The sequence below is a fragment of the Panthera pardus genome, unplaced genomic scaffold, assembly GCF_024362965.1.
Source record: "Panthera pardus isolate Hobbes unplaced genomic scaffold, ASM2436296v1 HiC_scaffold_22, whole genome shotgun sequence".
Lineage (NCBI taxonomy): Eukaryota > Metazoa > Chordata > Mammalia > Carnivora > Felidae > Panthera > Panthera pardus.
Genome location: NW_026526788.1, coordinates 55,709,620 through 55,729,538, shown reverse-complemented (window position 1 = coordinate 55,729,538; position 19,919 = coordinate 55,709,620). Strand labels below are relative to the sequence as shown.

General features: G+C 45.9%; 2 long non-coding RNA genes across 3 annotated transcripts; both read left to right on the top strand.

Annotated features, from left to right (window-relative positions):
* Positions 1–118: 118 nt before the first annotated feature.
* Positions 119–15,142, top strand: LOC109272705 (uncharacterized). 2 transcript variants are annotated; one of them, XR_002082570.2, is made up of 3 exons: positions 119–625; positions 786–907; positions 2,367–3,034. It is a non-coding gene; the product is annotated as an uncharacterized LOC109272705 (long non-coding RNA). The 2 variants fall into 2 exon arrangements; XR_002082569.2 differs by lacking the exon at positions 2,367–3,034 and adding an exon at positions 15,039–15,142 and having other exon boundaries at positions 121–625.
* LOC109272707 (uncharacterized) lies at positions 5,931–13,514 on the top strand. The gene is made up of 2 exons (XR_002082571.2): positions 5,931–6,496; positions 13,350–13,514. It is a non-coding gene; the product is annotated as an uncharacterized LOC109272707 (long non-coding RNA).
* Positions 15,143–19,919: the final 4,777 nt, after the last annotated feature.

Below are 19,919 nucleotides of genomic sequence, written 5' to 3'. Positions count from 1 at the left end.
AATGGAAATGAACGGATGGTCAGGGTGAAACGTTGCTGGACCCGCACAGACACGGAGAAAGGCAGAGTGGCAAGGGAGTCCCCGGTGTCAGCAAGAGCCATGGAAAATGCCAAGTGTTGCACCATTGAGCACAACTGGCATTCACACGTGGCTGGTGGGAGTGTTATGTTGGTTCAATCACTTTGGAGAAAACTGGCAGGATCAACTAACTAGCGGAAGGTCTAGCCTATACCCAGGCTGTTCCGCTGATATGTGTATACCCAACAGAAATATGCTCACCAACAGGCTTGGCCTGGAGCTCTCCAGATGCCCGAGAGTACTCGAATGGATACCCGCGTGGTGGGTTCTGCCTCCCACATGTTCACATCCTGTGAATATGTTGCATTACATAGCAAAGGGGGATTAGGCAGCAAATGGGATTAACAGGTGAACCAGCTGACGTTAAAGAGATTATCCTGGATTATCAGGGTGGGTCAAATGTATCACAAATTTCCTTAAATGAGGAAGAGGGGGACAGAAGGGCCAGAGATGGTGGTATGAGAAAGACTCCACCAGTCTATACTGGCTTTGGAGACGGAAGGAGCCTTGAGCCCGGGAATGCGGGCGGCTGCTGGAAGCCGAGAAGGTGAGGAAACACTCTTACCTAGAGCCTTTGGGAAGGAAGGCAGTCCTGCTGACACCTGGATTTTGGCCCAGGAGACCCATTTCTGACTTCTGACCTCCAGAACTGTAAGATCATGGATTTGTGCTGTTTTAAGCTCTAAATTTGTGGCAATTTGTTACAGCAAGAATGAGAAACTAATACGTGGAATATTCATATGGTGGAATACTACACAGCAATGAGGACGGAGGATTTGCAATTACATGTAACAATATGGCTGAGAACATGCTGTATGATTTAATTTATGTAAGTATAAAGATGGGCAAAATGAATGCATGCTATTAGAAAATAGGAGAATGGTTACTCTGGGCTGAGGGTGGCCATGGGGTGCTAAATGACCAGAAGGGGGCGTGAGGAAGTTCTGAGATGCTGGTTATGCAGGCGTGTTCGTTTGCAAAGATTCACTGAGCTGTACACTTAACCATATTTGTACTTTCCTCTATGTATGTTATGCTTCAATAGAATGTGTGTATTTTGAGGGGCATGAAGGAAATTGATTTTTAACTGAGTGCTAATTATATAAGCGTTTGGCTCTTGGTCTTGGTAAGGGTGGAAAGTCGGCCGAGAGGATAGGGAGAAGGTGGAAAGATGCAGAGAGAAGGTGGAAAGATGGGGGAAGGGGAGGCCTAGGGACACTTCCTGGAGGTAATGCTTAGGCAGAGTATGTAATGTTGGGGAGCCTGGATGCTGTGGAGCAGGGGTGGACATCTTGGGGGCCCAGAGTTGAGTCATTCCATATATATTTCCCGAACTAGTGATGTTTCATGGGGAGTTCTCAGGGATATCAGCCTCACGGGTGGGGCTGATGAAGGGGGTTGCTGAATGGTCCAGGAAGGTATTACTGACAAAAGTGTGGAATTTAGATGAGAGGCAAAGGGGAAGCTCTGGGGGGATGGACAGGGTGGGTGGAGTGTGTTCTGAGAGAGCCAGACTACACTTAAGGCATTGTTTCCCCGAAATAACTTTTAGGTGGTACTTTGGGTGAACTGTTCAAATAAAAAAAAATTTTTTAATGTTTATTTTTGAGAGAGAGAGAGAGAGAGAGAGAGAGAGAATGAGTGGGGGAGGGGCAGAGAGAGAGGGAGACACAGAATCCGACGCAGGCTCCAGGCTCTGAGTGGTCCGCACAGAGCCCCACGTGGGGCTCGAACTCAGGAGTAGTGAGATCATGACCCGAGCTGAAGTCGAACACTTAACTGACTGAGCCGCCCAGGTGCCCCTCTACCCCCTGGAGTTTGAGTCGGTTGCCCAGGAAGTTGCAGTTCTAACAGGGTGCCAGGTGGTGCTAATATTGTTGGTCCAGAGGCCACACCGAGAACCACTGATGTAGAGATAGCAGTGGGTGAAGAGTTTGTGACCAGTCGTGGGTGTGGAATATGGGGCTGGAGGGGCAGGGGGTCAGCTCCCTGCAGGAAGGGGAGGAGCAGGTATACGGGCAGTGACACCCAGGCAGAGGCAGAGGCAGAGGCAGATTCAGCCTTACCTGGCAGAGGGTGGAGTGAGCCGGTGCTGGGATGGGCACACAGTGCCAAGTGGGATGCCCAGGAGGGCTGCAGCTGGGGCTGCTTCTTCGAAGTCAGGGAAGCTAATACCCAGCCCCAGCACCCGCAGCTTAGCAATGATGTAGGAAAAGGGAACTAAATCCAGACCTTCTGACAGTGCCTAGGGAGACTACTGACTCTAGTTTTTCTCCCCTTTTGATTAGCTCTGAAAGGAAGGAAACCAACATCTGAGCACCCACTTCCTCTTAGGAATTTTATATGCCGTATCACATTTAATTATTACAGTCCGTGATGTAGGTATCATTAATCTGTTTTAAGAACGAGGAGGGGCACCTGGGTGGCTCAGTTGGTTGAGTGCCTGGCTTCAGCTCAGGTCATGATCTCACCGCTCGTGAGTTCAAGCCCCGCGTCAGGTTCTGTGCTGACAGCTCAGAGCCTGGAGCCTGCTTCAGATTCTGTGACTCTGTCTCTTTCCACCCCTCCCTGCTCTCTCTCTCTCTCTCAAAAATAAATAAACATTAAAAAAAATTAAAAAAAAAAAAAAAGAATAAGGAAACGGAGGCCCTGAGAAGTGAAGAGACTTGCCCATTGTTACCTAGGCAATCCTGTGATGCAGTCAGCCCTAGGGTTGACTAATTAAATTTCTTGTTTGTTCCCCACTCCCTCAATATTATTGCAACATGCAATTCATTTTACGTTCTTTTTTTCGAATTAAGTACATGTGCCTGTAATCACCACCTCTACCATTAGATGGCGCAGGTGACCTTTCACCCAGTTAATGCATCAGACATGAGAGGCTGGGTGGGTGGGGACCTCAATTAAATCTCCCTTTCTTTAATTTATTTGTTTTAATTTTAGTCAGAAGTGAGCTTGAAAGATTGAAAACCATTATAAACTTACCCTAGAAATAAACACAGGTAGCTGGATCTGTGTGTGTCTGTGACCAATTGTATAATTGGGATTGTTCCAAGTTGACAACCATGTAAAATGCCACGTTTATCAAAAGATAGGTAGTAAAAATGTGCTTATTTATAGCTTACAAATACATTACTAAATTTTAATAGTAATGGTAGCAATTGTTTAGGACTTAGGCAAACAAAAGGCTTTTTTTGGGTGAGGAATATTCTTTCACTGATACTTTTTAGAATTGCAGGTATATGGTCATAATAAAAAGCAGACCAACTACTAGTTCATTATTAAAAAAAAAATCTCCATAGGGGTGCCTGGGTCGTTCAGTCAGTTAAGTGTCCAACTTCGGCTCAGGTCATGATCTCAGGGTTTATGGGTTCGAGCCCCGCGTCAGGCTCTGTGCCGACAGCTTAGAGCCTGGAGCCTGCTTCAGATTCTGTGTCTCCCTCTCTCTCTGCCCCTCCCCTGCTTGTGCTCTGTCTCTCAAAAATAAATAAACATTAAAAAAAATCTCAATAAACAACTGACTCCCTTGTTGCCTGCACCCAAAGGGAACCAATCTGACCACACCACCCTTGGTAGCACAGGTACCTACTATCCTGGGGCTTTCATTCTGTTTTAGGAATGAGGAACTAAGGCCAGAGAGGCAGTGTGCCTCCATTACATCACAGGAGTGCTGATGGCTGGTCTAGAACTAGAAGTCAGGTACTCTGACTCCTTGTCCAGTGCTCTTTGTGCCACATCATTCTATTTGAGAAGTGGTGGCAGTTACAGCCATCTTGTTTGTCATGTCTCTGTGTATAAAAATCTTGAGCCTGACACCATGGCCAAGAGCCTAGCTCCCTCCTGCTGTGCCACTTATAGGATGAGCATAGCGGTGGGCTTGCAGTGCAGGGGGAGACTCAGAAAATTACTGTGTGAGTGAGGAAAAGAAGGAAAGAAATGCCCTCCAGACACTTTAGAAGCTTACCATTCCTGAATGTGGGGGGAGCAGTCGGGCAGCCATCTGGTGGTAGATTGATTACATTGGACCCCTTCCATCATGGAGAGCATCGATTTGGTCATCATTGAAATAGACACTTATTCTGGATGAGGATTTGCCACCCTTTCCTGAAATACTTCTGCCAGCCCAACCATCTGTGTGCTCACAGAATACCTCATTCACTGTCGTGGTATTCTACAAAATATTGCTTCTGATTGGGGATCTCATTTCAGAGCAGTATAAGAGCAGCAACAGATTTGTGCTGGTGGGAATTCACTAGTCTTACCACATGCCCTATAACCCAGAAGCAGTTGGCCTGATGGGACATGGGATGGCCTCCTGAAGGCTTGGTTATGGTACCAGTTGTCCTGGAAGGTTGAGTTCCGTCTTATAGGATGCACTATAAGCTTTAGATCTGTGACTGTCTCCCATAGTAATCAACCTTCTCAGTCCTCTACCTTACCTTTGGTTAAGGTCAGTTAAGTTGGTTAAGTTACCTTGAGGCAAGTCACTCCTCTAACTTACCTGCAGAAACTTTGAGGTTAGCTGGTTTGAAGGCATTCGTTCTGATGGAGGTATGCTTCCATCGGGAAACACAACGAGTCTGTTGAACTGAGACTGCCATCGGCCAAGTTGAGCCCCTTGTGTCTCTGAACCAAAGGGAAGTTGGGTTGCTGCTACAAAGTGGGAGCAGAAGAACTATATCTGCAACTTTGGGGTACCTCTGAGAACAGCTGACCCTTGAACAATGTCAGGGGGCTAGGGATGGTGACCCCCTTACACATACACAGTAGAAAATCTGTGTACATAGTACAAAGTTAGAAAAAATAAAGTCCTCTTTGGCCCAGCATTTCAACTGTGGTGATGTCAGTCCAGTCCCCATCATATCTCACCAGACTTCCCTGTTAGCATTCTTACCTCCTCCCAGTCCAGAGGCTCATGCTCTGTTTGAGTCCATTGATTAGCTCAAACGCCCCTCCAGGTCCTCTGGGTCAAGGACAGTCTTCTAACATGATCTGCTGGCTGTTCTCACTTCCTCCTCCAGCCCATCTCCATATTCTCTGCCCACTGCCACCCAGGCTTTCAGATCCCAGAGCTTGCAGATGCCCTCTGGCCTCAGGGTTTTGTCTGGAATTCTCCCACCCCCAGACTCCCACCCAGATGCACTACTCTTCATCTGATGGCAGGTTGGGCTTCATCTCACGGAAGTCTTCTTGGGCTCCCAGAATCCTACGTGGTTCCTTTACAGCTCTCACTACTTTTGGTAATTATAAAATCTGGCAATTCTTTGTTTTTCATTGATGTCTGCCTCTCATAGGAGACCACGGACTCCCCAAGGGCAGGGACTGTGTCTGTGTGACTCACTGTTGGCATCCCAGAGCCAACACAGAGGCTGGCACATAGTAGGCATTCATTATTTAATGAACAAATTAATACAAGAGAAGGACATGTGTTAGAAAACTCTTGGATGAGGAAAGTGTATGATGTTCTGGGAAAACCCTGCACGAGATGCTTGGTTTCATGAGAATACACAGTTGGAAATGTTAGGAGGGGCCAGATCACGGGGGGCCTTGTTGGCCACATTAAGTGGACTGGTTCAGATTGTTCAGATCCAGAGAACCATGGAAAGTGGCAAAATGGAGAAGTGATGTGTGTGCCAGGCAGCCCCTTTGTCTGTCTCTGCGGTGGTAAAGGGAGAAGTGGGGGCCGGGAGACCCCAAGATGGGCTGACACCACAGTCCTGATTAGGGTCTTGCTGGTTTGAGCTGGGGTTGTGGTGATGGTGATGGGATGTAGGAATGGAGTCAGCATTTGTGGCAATTAATCTAACACAGTGGCTCTTGGTCCTTCCCTGAAAACAAAAACAAAAACAAAAACCAGTGTGTCTGTATAAGAGAGATAGTAATGGAACCCCAGAGGGACCTGGTGGGGACTGAGTGCATTCTACAGACACATCCTTTGATCACAAAGAGAGTTTTGCAAATGGTCCCTCCAGAGGCAGTCACCGGGACATGATTACACAGCCCAGGGGCTTGGGGCAGAGACAGGGGCAGGGCCCTCGTCCCTACGGCCAGGAGCTGTGGGGACAGCAGCAGAGCCTGGCAATGGTGAATGGAAAATTGGCTTGTTACGCAGTAAATCTCTCTCCAGCACTTCTTCATTTAGGGCTTGACGCGGAGCCAGCGGAAGGAGCCTGGGAGACCCTGGAGCCTGAGAAGCCCCTGGAGCCTCAGCCGGAGCCAGGAAGGGGCTGCTGCTCTGGCTAGGCAGGGATGGCGAGAGTTGGGTGTGTGCCATCCACCAGCAACAGGCTGCCCAGGGACCTGCTGCACTTGAGCTGTCCCAACACATGCGTCACACTTTCTCTCCATCCCTTAGGAGCCTTGTAATTGGTTGCAGAGTTGGAGGGCGGGGCCGCCAGGTCACCTAGCTCTTCTTAAGGTAAGTTGGTTGAGAGATGACTGGGAAGATGCCAGGAGAAAACCTATATAATAGCTACTGTAGATTGAATGCTTACTCCATGCCCTGAGTCAGGCTTTTTAATGCTACTCATTCAGCCTAAGCTAGGTTCCTTTCTTTCTCTCCCATCATGCTCTGTACTTCTCCTTTAGAACACTTACCAGAAGTGTAACAGAGGTAATTCATTCACACGTCTATACAGTTAATATCTGTCTTTCCTGCTAGACTGTAAACTCCATGAGGGCAGGGACTGGGTCTCATCCTTTGCTGTGGCTCCAGCACCTACCGTGCCACCTGCCGCGTAGTTGGTTTGCGCTAAGTGTTTGTTGGACAGATGAATGAGACGAATGATCCTCACCACAGCCCAGTGAAGCGGCTACTGTTATTCTCCTCATTTCAGGATAGAGAGGTTGGAGCGGCCAAGCCACAGAGCCTGAAGGTGGCACTCAGGATCCAGACTTACAATGCCAAGGAGTGGGCATGGGGCCCAAGTATGGCTGATACAAGTCAACCTGGGGAAAGTGAGACCCCTGCTCTTTCTGGCCCTTGCCTGTTAGGATGTGAGACCAAGGCTGCTGGTGGCTGTGATTCCAGCCTAGTAGGGAGCTGGTCTGAAGGCATGGTGTCAGAGAGAAGCAAAGATGAGCGAGAGACCCAGCCATCCCTTTGCCCTGTCTGCAGCTGGGAATGGAGCAGATACACGCCTCTTAGGCTTGGGCTGGCCTGGCTCACACCCCTTATACTTGTAATGGAGAGTGCTGATGAACCTGGTATCAAACCCATCCCTTCTGCTGGTGTAGCCAGAAGAGAGCCAATGACCTGGCTTTGGTTCCCAGTCTACCGGCACTCAGTCTGTGACAGAGCAAGTTCTTCTCTACCTCTAGGTCTCAGCTTCCTCAGCTGTCAAATGGGCATGGTCATCTCCAGCTCTCAGGCAGGAGTGGGAAATGCTGAGAGAGGAATAGGGAGAGGGGAATAGGGAGAGGAGGGCGGCAGGGGAGCTCGTGAACTGGGTTTGCAGTCGTGTTGAGTTTGAGGTATGAACTCGCCCAGGCAGTTGGAGGAATAGGTCTGGAAGCTGCAAGACTTCTCAAGCTCTCCCATCCCCAGGATGCAGGAAAGATGGGTAGATTGATGGATTCCCCTCCTCCTTGTTTTTCCTCTCTGGCCATTGTGAGCCTGGGGCTGTGTCCGTAAGGGAAATAAGGATAAGCACTGATTACTTACCCTGAGCGAGACTCTTTTTCAAGACCTGACATATTTCAGCTTATTGAGGCCCTATAACAACCCAATGGAATAAATACTGTTACCCCCCCCCCCCCCCACTTTACCTATGGGAACCCAGAGGCCCAGAGATCATAAGGAGCCTGTTGTGTGAGGTCGGGTGGCAGAGCCCAGATCTGAACCCAGGCAGACTGAACAAGAGCTGCATTCTTAACCAGTGTCCCACAGCATCCTCCTGTGCATGCCGGGGGGTGTTTTTGTGAGCGTCAGGGACTCCATACTGGGATGCTCATCACTGTGGGCTGACAGAAAGCTATGCCATCCTGACCCTGTGACAGCACATTATGGTGGCACAAAGATTTTTAGCAGAATTCACATTAGAGATTTTGGGAACCAGGAAATGAAATTTGACAGCTGACAACAAAGGCATCTGAGTCTTACTTTTTGCATTCATGTGGGTGAGACCCTGGGTCGTTGTCATGCTGCTGAGTCGTCCTGTTTCCCTGTGACCCCCGGTGGAGCTCAGCTGTTTTAGCTCTGTGAGAATGTCCCTAGGCGTCGAGGCGGGCTGCGCGCAGGAGGCTCAAATGCAGGGAGGAGACTTGGTACAGACAGGGGTTTGCAAAAGTATTCGGGGAGGGAGAGCCAAGGAAGAGCCGAGTAGGCTCAGCTTCAGGCTGCCTCGTTCCCAGATTCTCCTCTGTTAATTCAGACAAGGTGGTTGTTTTACTGGAATAGGCTGGTTGACAGGATTGTAGCAGCTTTCTTTCTTCTCAGGCTTTTCCCCCCTTACTTTTAAGTTATACTTGGGGCACCTGGGTGGCTTAGTTGGTTGAGCATCTGACTTCGGCTCAGGTCATGATCTCACAGTTCGTGGGTTCGAGCCCCGCGTCGGGCTCTCTGCTGACACATCAGAGCCTGGAGCCTGCTTCAGATTCTGTGTCTCTCTCTCTCTGACCCTCCCCCGTTCATGCTCTATCTCTCTCTCTCTCTCAAAAATAAATAAACATTAAAAAACAATTAAAAAAATTAAATTATACTTGAAACAGATACAGAAAGCCACGGAAGACGAATGTATGACATAATGAATTCCTATCAGGTGACCATTCGGGTAAATCAGCATTCCGGTCAAGAAATGGTATAGCTCCCTTCTTCTCCCCATCCCAACTTTTATGGTAATCGCTTCCTCACATTCCTGAGTAAACTTTACCACCCAAGAGCACCTTTTTAAACCCTACCATTCAGTCTTACCCACTTTTAAAAATTAGGCAAAAATTTTCGGGGCGCCTGGGTGGCTTAGTTGGTCGAGCGTCTGACTTTGGTTCAGGTCATGATCTCTCTGCTCATGGGTTCGAGCCTTGTGTTGGGCTTGGTGCTGACAGCTCAGAACCTGGAGCCTGCTTTGCATTCTGTGTCTCCGTCTCTCTCTCTCCCTCCCCGCTCATGCTCTGTTTCTCTCTCTCTCTCAAAAATAAATAAACATTAAAAAAATTAAACAAATTTTTACTTATAGTAAAAAAAAAGTACAATTTTTCATTGTACACATCAATTTATACACAGCATAAAATTCAGCATCTTAACCATTTTGAGTGTATACTTCAGTGGTGTGAGGTATGTTCCTGCTGGTTGTGCGTGCCTCACCACCATCCATCTCCAGAACTTTCTCATTTTGCCAAACTGAAACTCTTACCCATTGAACAACTCCCCATTCCGTTGACCGCCACCCCTGATAACCTCCATTCCACTTTCTGTCTCTCTGAATTTGACCGCTCTAGGCACCTCATATGAGTGGAGTCACACAGTATTTGTCTTTCTGTGACTGGCTTATTTCACTTAGCCTTAGTGTCCTCCGGGTTCATCCACATTGCTGCAGCATGTGACAGGATCTCCTTACTTTTTAAGGCTGAATTACATCCCAGTGTATGTGGGCACCACATTTTGTTTATCCATTCACCTGTGGATGGACCCTTGCTCTTGGCTAGGGTGAATGATGCTGCTATGAACGTGGGTGTGTGCTTACCCACGTTTTTATTTGATATGTCTTTAAGGTCTCTTTTCATCCACGGATTCTCCCTCCATCCCTTTTGCCCGCTCTTTTAATTATTCATTGAAGATCCCAGGGGCGTTGGACCAGCAGACCTTCCCCAGTCTGCATGTTGCTGACTGCATACTGGTGCTGCCGGCAGTTCAGCATCTGTATTTACAATAAATTGGTAGTTGGATACAGAAGCTTGATCCATTCAGGTTGTGATTCTTTCAAATCCATAGGCGATGGTGTGTTCTTTCATCAAAAGGTGCACACAGTATTGTGTTGTTATTTTGCCTGTGTTCATGTAAGGCGTGATGCTAACAGCAGCTGATACTCAATACCTAGATCCATTAATTAATTTATAGGTACAAAATGGCATTGTTGTTCGAATTTGCCCATTCCTTTTTTCAAGTAATTAGCGGCAGCGACTTTCTTAACAGAGAGCCAATGGAGATTTTTGCATAAGATTTTGTTTCAAGAACGGGTCCATTGCCTTAAAAACAATGAATAAAAAAAAGAGCAGAGAACTTCTGGGTAATGATAACGGAGTGAATAGGTCAATTTTCTCTCTCCTAAAATTCTGCCGAATTGACTGAAGGTGCAGGATCTGCAAAGACAGAGGAAGGAGAAGAGGTATAACAGCAACACAATGGTGGCTCGGTCGTAAAGGGGTTGGCATCTCTGAGAGCTTCTTGAGAAAAAGGTACACGAGAAGTCAATATTTTGAGACTTTTAGTGAATGAAAATGTCTTTACTTTACTCTCACATTTGATTGATAGTTTGACTGTGTATAGAATTCTGAGTTGGGAGTCCTTTTCCTTCAGAATTCCACTGCCTTCTGTGCTCCGGTGTTGCTGCTGCCAAGAGAACACTAATTCCTAGCTCTTTGTAGATGATGTTATTTTTATTCCTTCTGGGAGCTTGTGGGAACTTCTTTGCGTTCTCAGTATGCTGAAGCTCCACAACTTGGTGGATTTATTTTCATGTGTCATGGAGAGAAATTCCAAAATGGTCAGTTGTAGGAGGTACAAGTTGGTAGCTCTTGGGAAGGCAAATGGTGGTGGTTGTGGAGGTTGGCTGCCATTTTCATAACTGATCTTACAGGATCATTTGACTATTTTTGTGTATGTATAGCTTTGATGTAAAAATAAAAACTGAAAGGAAAAGACAAAGAAGGAGTGTGGGCTTAGGGGCAAGGCAGTCCAGGGTTTGAATCCTGGATCTCTTACTTGGTTAACGGGGTGTTTGTGAGTCACACAACAGCGATGAACCTCAGTTTTCTTACTTAAAATGGGGGTGGGTATTCCCACTCTGTCCAGATCACATGGTTGTGTGATAGAGGATGTGGGGGATTTTGTAAGCTGTGAAGAGTGAACCCACAGGAAGTTGACATTCCTGATAAGACATGACACAGAGGCTATGTTTTCAGCTGCCAGAGGACCTTGTGCAAATCAAGAGGGTGTCATTTCCTACGGTCCAGACTTTTCTTCTTTCCTCTTCCCTCTCTGTTCCCTGCTACTAGAGAAAGCCAGTTTGTTCTATGTGGTAGAAAGTGGGCCCCAATCGGGGAGCCTGGGTGGCTCAGTTGGTCAAGCATCTGACTTCGGTTCAGGTCATGATCTCGTGGTCCGTGAGTTCAAGCCCCGCATTGGGCTCTGTGCTGACAACTCAGAGCCTGGAGCCTGCTTCAGATTCTGTGTTTCCCTCTTTCTCTGAAAGAAAGAAAGAAAGAAGAAAGAAAGAAGGAAAGAAAGAAAGAAAGAAAGAAAGAAAGAAAGAAAGAAAGAAAGAAAGAAAGAGGGTCCCCGTCAAATGTTAGCCTTTGCTGGGCCCCATTGTTATGTGTGGTGCTGACTTAATCACCTGGAGCCTGCTTCAGATTCTGTGTTTCCCTCTTTCTCTGAAAGGAAGGAAGGAAGGAAGGAAGGAAGGAAGGAAGGAAGGAAGGAAGGAAGGAAGGAAGAAAGTGGGTCCCCGTCAAATGTTAGCCTTTGCTGGGCCCCATTGTTATGTGTGGTGCTGACTTAATCACCTGGCCCCGGGACAGTCCTGTATATCTCACGCTCTTGTTCTCCAGCTTCCAAGTCTGCTCTTCTGAAGCCATTTTCTTCTGGGAACTGAACCTGGAATTCAGGGAAGTTGCCAGCAGTCAGTCAGTAGAAGCCAGGCTTCCCCAAAGCATGACCAACAAGTGGAAGATGATAGCATATCTTAATTAAGATACTTGTGTATGTACATGAGGAGATGCTAACAGTTTTCAATTCAAAGCTACTTGGCTGGAGTGTTGGGTTGAGAACGATTCTGAAGCTGAGCTCAGTGGAAAGGAGTCTGGTGATCAATCAGTATTAATGGACAAGGGAGGGGATAATGGTAGCCCACCCACCATCTACTTGTCCTCCCTGATAGAAATGTTTTTTCTTTTTTTAATCGGGGCATAACCTTGACATAATATCTTAAATTTAAGTGCACAACGAGGTGTATTTTTTTTTTATTTTTTAAAATGTTTTTATTTATTTTTGAGACAGAGAGAGACAGAGCATGAGCAAGGGAGGGGCAGAGAGAGAGAGGGAGACACAGAATCTGAAGTAGGCTCCAGGCTCTGAGCTGTCAGCACAGAGCCCGGCGCAGGGCTTGAACCATGAACTGTGAGATCATGACCTGAGCTGAAGTCAGACACTTAACCGACTGAGCCACCCAGGCACCCCTAAGTGCACAACGAGGTGTATTTTTACACACACACACACACACACACACACACACACACACACACACACATTACTACCATCTAGATCAAAATAAAGAATATTTCTAGAAGCCCAGAAGAATTCCCTTGTGTCCCTTTCAGTCACTACTCTCTCAAAGACGACCATTATTTTGATCTCTATTACTGTAGATTAGTTTTGCTTGTGTTTTACTTCATATAAATTGAATTAAATGATATGCACTCTAGTGTCAAGCTTCTTTCACTCAGCATAATGCCTGTGTGATTTATTCATGTCTTGCTCATTATTCCATTGTATGGATACACCACAATCTGTTTATCCATTTCCCTATTGATGAACAGCAGACTCCTTTCCAAGTTTGGGCTGTTATAAATGAGGCTGTTTTAAATAGTTTTATACATGTCTTCTGGTGGACTAACCCCCTCATTTCTATTGAGTATTGTATCGCCCCAAATTCATTTTTTGAAGTCCTAACTCCTAATGTGATGGTATTAGGAGGTGGAGCCTTTCTGAGGTGATTAGGTTAAGGTAAGGCCATGAGGGTGGGACCCTCCTGATGAGATTAGTGTCTCTATAAGAAGAGGAAGGGGGGTGGTGCCTGGGTGGCTCGGTCAGTTAAGTGTTGGACTGAGATCAGGTCATGATCTCACGGTTTGGTTCGTGGGTTCAAGCCCTACATCGGGCTCTGTGCTGACAGCTCAGAGCCTGGAGCCTGCTTCAGATTCTGTGTCTCCCTCTCTCTCTCTGCCCCTCCCTTGCTTGCGTGCGCGTGCGCATGTGTGTGTGTACGTGCTCTCTCTCTCTCTCAAAAATAAATTTCTCTCTCTCTCTCTCAAAAACAAATATGTAAACATTAAAGAAAAAAGAAGAGGAAGAAACTCCAGACCTTCCTCTTTGCCGTGTGAGGCTACAGCAAGAAGGCAGTTTTCTGCAAGCCAGGAAAAGGGACCTGATCATGCTGGCACCTTATCTTGGACTTCCAAACCTCCAAAACTATGAAAAATAAATGTCTGTTTTCAAACCACCCAGTCTATCCAGTCTGTGGTATTTTATTATAGCAGCCAGAGCTAAGACAGTAATTTGTCTCTATCTCTATCCATATCTATATCTGTAGCAATATCCATATAGTTCTACCTAGGAGAGAACTAGCTGGTTCATAGGGTAGGTGAATGGATTTCTACTCACAAAGCACTGAATTGCATCAAATGTGAATCGAGTCTCTGTTCACATCAAATACGCTGCTGGGCTCCCGGTCCGCATGAGGCTGTTGAACTCAGACTCTGACTCTGAGGTTGGACATCAGTTCAGCACAAGACTTTAAAGCAAACACTTTTATATAACCAGGCAGCTTGTTCTCTAACCTTTCACTGTTTTAATATTTGTAGCATATTTAATATTTTCAATTATGTAATTGAACTTTGGTTTTCTGCAGGCTTGAGTAAATCTTGAATTCCCTCTAATTCTTTCTTGACTTTTCAGGGGCTTGTCTAAAGTTTGTTTTGCCAGATGTCAAATCTTCAGTTCTCTTTAGTTGTCCTAGAGCAGATCTTGTCTGTGTCTGTTGGAAAGAGCCTTGGGATACTTCCCTAGTCCACTAATGAGTTTTCTATGCCTGGAAATTATTATTTTTTTCCACCCAGAAGGCAATTTCTCCAAAAAATGACCTCTTTTACCCTAGATCTTTGCTTTTTGAAATAATAGCTGCTGTATATACCACTTGTATTGAAAGCTTATTATGTTGGCTCACTAAATACCTCTGGTTGTAGAAATTGTCTGACTTATAAACTTGCTTCTAATTTTAACAAGGGTCACACTTCTTGTTTTAGCAATAAAGAGCCTTGTTCATAGTGGATGCACAATAAATATTTGTTGAATCCACTTGATGAAAATCATTTAAGGAGACATAACACAGAACTGTAACTAGAGGCTGTGGAAGTTTCCTTCCAGCTCCAAGGTTTTAAGGCAAAGCCCTCAGGTGATTTCCTCACCCTAAGTCCTGGGAATGGGCAGCTGGGGAAAGGGGTAAGCAACTGATTTTCATAGCAGAAAGGAGTGGATCTGCCTGGGCAGCAGTCCGGGGTCCCTGGTTGGGCACATTTATCTAGACGCCAGCTGGTCTGGCTCTGGACTGTTACAGTAACTGGATTTCTAAATTCTGTCTTTCCTCAAGGATCGAGGACCTGGGTTTTCTGCTCCCATTACAGTTCATTTTGATTTCATAAACATTTTTGAGCATGTGCTAGGTCCCAGTTATTGTGCTAGGTGCTGGACAGCAAACATGAACATAATGGAAGCTGATCTATGATAGCCAGTCAGCTCTGTGACCCTGAGTTAGTTATTTCTCCTCTAGGGGCTCTATTTCCTTATCTGTAAAATGGGGCTGTAGCTTGGGAATTACAGTTTATCTCTGGAGACACATTGAACTGTGCTATCCATCTGTTCTCATAGAGGGAAACTGAGGTCTGGGTGGGTGGACATACTGGACTGGTCACAGAGCTGGACCAGTTCAGTGCTTCCCTGGGTACAGTTTGCCCTCATCTCCTTGCAGATGGTGCCTGAAACTTCCCAGAGGGTCTCTGTGCTGTGTCCATCCCCATTTGTCCAGAGGCACTGTCCTGACTGATCCAACAAAAGTGAGTGGTTTCTGTTTGGTGGGAGCCCCCCCCCCCGCTTAGCAGCCGCCCCCCGCCAACAGCAGGTCCACATGGCCCCACCCCACCCTTGAGCATCCACGCTGCCCTCACCCGCCTCTCCCTCTCCCCGGAACCCGCAGCGGCACCCCATCCATGTCCTCCCAGGTGGAGCCTGCAGGGAGCAAGTGTCTACAAACCTGCCCAGAACCTTAGGTTCTGGACCGCTGCCCTGGCTGAGGTTGATAAATGTTCATTGAAGATGAAACACCCTCCAAGGACCCAAACTGGCTTGGCAGAAGCCTCAAAGCAACCTAATAGTTGATTTTAAAAATTCTTCCTGCCCTGCCTGAAAATCCTCCAAACTTCCCCCAAGTCAATTTAAATACTGCTTCGGTTGTTTTCAATCTGCAATCAGTCATTTACACCGTTGTCAGGCCTTTGCAGGCACCAGCCTGGGTCTAAGAATGGAGCCCTGCCCCCACCAGCTGGATAAGCTGGCAAGCAGTTCACTGTGAGCCTCTCCGATTTCTGTCCGTAAGTAGGAAGAGCAGTACCTTCCTTGCAGGGTTACCTACAGACGATCTATGTCATATGAAATCTACAGCAGACCGTTTTGCCATTGTCGAGTGCAGTAAAATGGTTACAGGTGTGACATCTGGGGTCAGATTGCTTGGGTTCAAATCCCCGATCCCTGTCAGCAGGTGATGATGAGTAGCTTATTTACCTCTGGGCAGCAGTTGCTCATTGTTAGTGGTACCTACCGTTTTCATAATTTGTTGCATCCATCTTGGGCAGCTGGAGACAAGCCAGTGATCGGATGGGCGTTCTGTAACACACAGCCATCACATTACTATTTTTTATTGTGGTATATATATCCATTTTAACCATTTTTAAGTGTACAATTCAGTGGCATTAATTTCTTTTGCAGTGTTGTGCAATATCATCTCTATTTTCAAACAAACAAACTCTGTGCCCATTAAGCAATAATTCCCCATTCTTTCCTCCCTCTGGTCCCTGACAACTTCTAATCTATTCTCTGTCTCTCTGAGTTTACCTATTCTAGATAGTTCATACAAGCCATCACTTATTTTAAGCATCGTTTGCAGATTTAAACAGCTCTTCAATGCAGGAATGTAAAATGTGTTATTTAGTTTGCTCATAAAATAATTAAATTTGGAATACTAAGTTTAATGGTGATTTTATTCAGGCAATAATTATAGATTTAGTAATTATACTTTTATTTCTAAAATGTGGGGTTTTTTTTTGTAGAAAATATCGAAGAGTATAAAAGAAGAGGCTAAAAATCACCCATAATCCCAATAATGTTAATGTTTGGTATGTTTTTTAAAAAATTAGATTTACCATTACTCAACATAGTACTGGAAATCCTACCCCTAGCAATCAGACAGGAAAGAGAAATAAAAGGCATCCAAAGGAAGAAGTAAAACTGTCATTATTTGCAGATGACATGATACTATATAGAGAAAACTCTGAAGACTTCACCAACAAACCTACTAATAAATGAATTCAGTAAATTTGCAGGATACAAAATCAATATACAGAGATCTGTTGCATTGCTTCTATACAGTAACAATGAGCTAGCAGAAAGAGAAATGAAGAGAACAGTCTCTTTTACAATGTAATCAAAAAGAATAAAATGCCTAGGAATAAATTTAACCAAGGAGGTGAAAAACCTGTACTCTGAAAACTGTAACACATTAATGGAAGAAATTGAAGATGATACAAATAAATGAAAAGCTATACCATGCTCATGGATTTCCAAAACACCCCAACTCACTGCTCCCTGGGGAATTCTCTTTCTAGCCAAATGTGACTCTTTATTATCCTGATTTTTACAGGAGACCTGCCTTTTTTGCACCTTTATTCTCAAGATACACCTCCCCTGAATGCTCCCCCCACCCCATGCTTCAGTAAAAATATTTATTCAGCATTTTCTATGCTCCAGTCCCTAAACTAGGCATTAGGGAACAAGATAGATGGGAACCTGCCCTCATGGAGCTCCAGCCTAGGGGGAAAGGAGAGACATTAGGTAAACAAGTAATTACAAATGACAGTATCAGTGTTCTGAAGGGGGCACAGGGAGCCAGGAGACTGCATGACAGGGGAGGGGGCTGACTCAACCCGAAGTCAGGGAAGGCTTCCTGGAGGAGGTGTTGCTTAGGAGGAGGAGGAGGACTAAGCCATGTTGAGAATGGCAGAAAGAGCTTGCTAGCATAGGGACTGTCTTGTGCACAGAGTGTGAGGTGCTTTATAAACTGAGAGAAGCCCCATGTGACTGAGGCCCCTTCTTCTCTGGCCAATTTCGTGATACTTGTCAAAGTCAAGTGACTGCTTGATTGTATTCCTTAGCATGTTGGGAGAGTTTAAAGGGCACAGAGTGTTGCTGAACATCTCTTACAAACTTCTGTCTTTAAAAAAGATTTTTAAAAAATGTTTACTTAATTTTGAGAGAGAGAGAGAGAGAGAGAGAGAGAGAGCAGGAGTGGGGGAGGAGCATAGAGAGAGATACAGAATCCAAAGCAGGCTCCAGGCTCTGAGCTGTCAGCACAGAGCCCGATGTGGGGCTTGAACCCATGAACCACAAGATCATGACCTGAGCTGAAGTCGGCCGCTTAACCAACTGAGCCATCCAGGCGCCCCCAAACTTCTGTGTCTGTGTAGGTAGAATAATGAGCAAATTTACCCTTCCACCTTAAACAACTAAAAAACAAAAACAAAAACAAAACCCAAAAATGAAACAACTGTTTTCAGACATTGGACAACTGGTAATGTAGGATGGTGATTCCTTTGAGAGGGAAAACAAGCATGGTGAGCATTATAATTGCCTTGGCTTATAGGCTGGAGAGAGTTTCCAGGCCACAGAGCAGGAGGGGCACCCAAGTGTAACCCGTCATGAAGCTGAATTGTGGAGTTGAAGCTGAGAGATTGGGAGGCCAAGGTGGCTACATTTTCCAGGGAGATGGGAGAGGAAATTGCTGCAGAGAGAGAGAGTAGTGAGGGATTTGCAGATGGTTCCTCCCTGTGATGCCCCATCCCATCCCTAGTCTTTAGCTGAACATCAATCAGGGCATGCTATAAACTATCTGAAGCTGGGGAAAGTTCCACCCAAATGGAGTAGACGAAAAAATCCTTGGAGCTCCCACAGAGTTGGTGTTGACACCAGCCAGAGTAGAAAGCCTCCAAATTCACAGGGCATTGGGTAGACTATTCACAGGGTATTGCCTCAGTAGTGGGGAAATCAGCCCTACACTAAAGGTTACTCTGGTCTGGCCTAGGAAAGTTTAAAGGATCAGATTGTTCTCAAGTAATTTGACTCTGTTCTAGAGTACTTTTTTAGAAATACAAGAATATCTAGCACCCAACAAGGTAAAATCCACAATGTCTGGCATCCAATCTACAATTACTAGGATACAAAGTCATAGGAAAATATGACCCATAATGAAGAAAAAAAGCCACCAATCAAAACTGACCCAGAAATGATGCAGGATAATAGAATTCATAGATGTAGTTATTACAACTATATTCCATATGCATGAGAAGGCAGAGGAAACCATAAGCACATTAAGAAATAGGGGAGAGAAAAAACACCCAAATAGATCTTCTAGAGATGAAGACCACAATGTCTGAGATAAAACTGCACTGCATGGGCTTAACAGCAGATTAGTCACTGCAGAAGAAAAGATATGAACGTGAAAACACAACAGGAGAAACTCACCAAGATGAAACACACAGAGAAGATTAAAATGAACAGAGCATCAGTGACCTTTGGGACAACGTCAAGTGGCCCAATATATGTGTACTTGGGGTCCCCAGAGGTGAAGAAAGGAGGGGATGTAAAAAGCTTTTGAAGAAATAATGATGGAAAACATCAAATTTGAATTAAACCGTGAGCAAGATACAAGAAGCCCAATGAATCCCAAGCAAAAAATCTCTTGTATTTCAATGCGTGGCTCACAGTCCGCATGCAATCAGTGTCTGATAAATGAATGATCAAATTGCTGCCTGCACAGACTCTGCCCCCTGCTTTCTGTCTTCATCACCTCTCCTTTCTTCCCTCTCCCCTTTGCGTGTCTCTTGCTTCTCAACTGTCAGAGTTGTCCTGGATGCATATGGTAGCCTCTAGAAAAGCCACTGATCTTAAGTCTAGGAGCTTGTTTCTGCCTTAGGCTTTGTCATTGAAAGCCTCAAGCAGTCCAGCCTCCTTCAAGTTGGAGTACCTCAAGGGCTTTAGAGATTAAAGCTACCATATCCTGAGCCCTGCTGGCACTACTTCCCTGGAGACTTCTGGCTTCTCAGTCCCTGTGGGGGTTGTAGGGTCAGGAGGAGTGCCCAGGATGGACCAGATGCTGTGTTCTTCTCACGTGTGTGGCCTAGCAGATCAAGATGCAGCCTCAATCATGGCCCGGCTCTGCCATTCCTTTGCCCTGTGAGGTTAGGTTGGTTGCTTCACTTCTCTGAGCTGCCAACTGTATGGTGGTGTTTGGATTTGATGATTTCTTTATCCCCTTCCAGCTGTGACATCTTGTGATTGAAGCTACTACTACGCATCCGTTGCCACGTGGCTCTGTCCCCTCCCCGCCAGTCCCCCATGGCTGCCTTTCTCTTTGACGTGTCTCATCTTTGCTAAGAGTGTGTGGAGACTGGAGATGAGGGAGGCAGACAGGCCTCAGACCCTTTGTCTTCACTGGGCCCCTTCCTTCAGTGGCTCCCAGAGTTTTCAGGTCCAAGTTCAAACTGATTAACTCAGCACACCAGGCTCTAGAGCATTGTCCCCG